The sequence below is a fragment of the Schistocerca serialis genome, chromosome 1 (genome assembly GCF_023864345.2).
Source record: "Schistocerca serialis cubense isolate TAMUIC-IGC-003099 chromosome 1, iqSchSeri2.2, whole genome shotgun sequence".
Classification (NCBI taxonomy): Eukaryota; Metazoa; Arthropoda; class Insecta; order Orthoptera; family Acrididae; genus Schistocerca; species Schistocerca serialis.
In genome coordinates this window covers 132,538,536-132,541,097 of record NC_064638.1, presented here as the reverse complement: position 1 = coordinate 132,541,097, position 2,562 = coordinate 132,538,536, and the positions used below count along the sequence as shown (strand labels likewise).

Below are 2,562 nucleotides of genomic sequence, written 5' to 3'. Positions count from 1 at the left end.
CACGTGCACCTTCCGCCGACCACTGGCGACAACATCGATGTACTGTGGAGACCTCACGCCCCACGTGTTGAGCAATTCGGCGGTACGTCCACCCGGCCTCCCGCATGCCCACTATACGCCCTCGCTCAAAGTCCGTCAACTGCACATACGGTTCACGTCCACGCTGTCGCGGCATGCTACCAGTGTTAAAGACTGCGATGGAGCTCCGTATGCCACGGCAAACTGGCTGACACTGACGGCGGCGGTGCACAAATGCTGCGCAGCTAGCGCCATTCGACGGCCAACGCCGCGGTTCCTGGTGTGTCCGCTGTGCCGTGCGTGTGATCATTGCTTGTACAGCCCTCTCGCAGTGTCCGGAGCAAGTATGGTGGTTCTGACACACCGGTGTCAATGTGTTCTTTTTTCCATTTCCAGGAGTGTAGATTAGGAAATTAGACACTTAAAGTAGGAGATGAGTTTTGCTATTTGGGGAGCAAAATAACTGATGACGGTCGAAGTAGTGAGGGTATGAAATGTAGACTGAAAATGTCAATGAAAGCGTTTGTTCGGAAGAGAAATTTGTTAACATCTCGTATAGATTTAAGGGTCAGGAGGTCTTTTGTGAAAGTGTTTGTATGGAGTGTAGCCATGCATGGAAGTGAAATATGAACGATAAATAGTTTGTACAAGAAGAGAAGAGAATCTTCTGAAACATGGTGCTACAGAAGAATTTTGAAGATTAGAGAGGTAGATCACGTAACTAATGAGGAGATATTGAACAGAATTGGGGAAAAGAGAAATTTGTGCCACAACCTGACAAGAAGAAGGGATCGGTTGGTAGGACACATGCTGAGGCATTAAGGAGTCAGGAATTTAGTTTTGGAGGGCAGCGTTGGGTGTAAAAATCGTAGAGGGAAACCAAGAGATGAATACACTAAGCAGATAATTCAGAACCCTGAGGTGAAGAGGCTCGCACAGGATAGAGTGGCATGGAGAGCTGCACCAAACCATTCTTTGGACTAAGACCACCACCACCACAACAACAACCTTAAAACACGCTGGTATTTCGCTGAAATCTGAAAACCATTGACGAGTGGCAATAAAAGCTCTTACACGGCATCAGCCGCATTCTAAGTACACTGCCCGGAAAAATAATATTTAAGCACGTAGAAAATGATCAGTGTAACTTCATACACGTACACGCCATCAGCTGTTATGTGAATGACTAGACAGGAGTCCGTTAGCGTGGTTCGTGTTTAGTGTTATCAACAGACCTCGTAGGGCATAGAAGATGCGTGGAAGGCGTCTGATGTCGAGCCATCACTGTGAAGGACACGGCACGTATTCGTCTGAGACAGCATTACCAGCACCTGACAGAGTTTGAAAGCGCCCTCATTTTGGGTATGCGTTTGGTCGGCTGATCGAATCGTGCAATATCCAGAATTTTGAGACATTCTGACGTGATAGTGGCAACGGCCTTGCCGCAGTGGCTACACCGGTTCCCGTGAGATCACCGAAGTTAAGCGCAGTCGGGCGTGGCCGGCACTTGGCTGGGTGACCATCCAGGCTGCCATGCGCTGTTGCCATTTTTCGGGGTGCACTCAGCCTCGTCAACTGAGGAGCTACTGCGACGGCCATATCCAAAACGGCGACCCATTCTTGAATGATGCTATTCATATAATGAATGCGCGAGGTTGCATCAGCAGCTGTTTATAGCTCATGATCCAAGCTCACGCTGACGTCCTGCCGCCAGCCTATACAACTCCGTGGCAATGCCAAACGAATCCTTATGTAAACAAACGGGCTCATTAACACACCGCTCGCCGGCCTGTGTTATCTCCATGTTATAAGCCTCATGTAAACTCCGCGGCACGGTCCTAGTAATTTTAAGGACCGTGCTCTCTACTGTGAGAGGCCACTGAGGGGGGCCCAGGGGAGCAGGATACTGAGTGAGGTGTGGTGCTACAAAAGAATAAGATCGCTTCTCGGCTTTTGGCAAGATCAATGTGTAGTTTTTATTAATGATAATAGACCATACAATCACCAACAAATTTACAATCTTCCATATTAGATGTACCACTTATTTTTGACCAAATATAAATTTTTTCGTCGGAATTAATCTTACGCGTAGACCTACAATTAAGAGACAATGAACCATAAGGTACTAAATAAGAACCTTCATTAATAACAATGACATCAGCGTGCGCTTGGATCATGAGCTATAAATAGCTACTGATGCAACCTCGCGCATTCATTATATGAATAGCATCATTCAAGAATGGGTCGCCGTTTTGGATATCGCCGTCGCAGACGTATGCTGGTCTATAAAGATTTGTTGAATATTTCTGGCACTTTTTGTTCCGTTCCAGCGCCAGGTACCAGTAAGAAGGTATCCAACCTGAAGAAGATTGCGAGTATAATTGTATTGTCAGGTCCTAAATACTTTTTAGGTCTAAAATTGAATTTTTCTATTGCTAAATCATCTGAATCTAGTAGTATAGGTAATGGTTGGATTACATTCGCTGCTGTTGTTTGTCATGATGCTTCTAGAACTGGATTGGAAAGTTTTACATCTCGTGATGT

The 2,562-nt window shown here is 46.1% G+C and overlaps 1 pseudogene; it reads left to right on the top strand.

The window, feature by feature from the left end:
- The first annotated feature begins 1,447 nt into the window (after positions 1–1,447).
- LOC126425395 (5S ribosomal RNA) lies at positions 1,448–1,565 on the top strand (annotated as a pseudogene).
- The last annotated feature ends 997 nt before the right edge of the window (positions 1,566–2,562 follow it).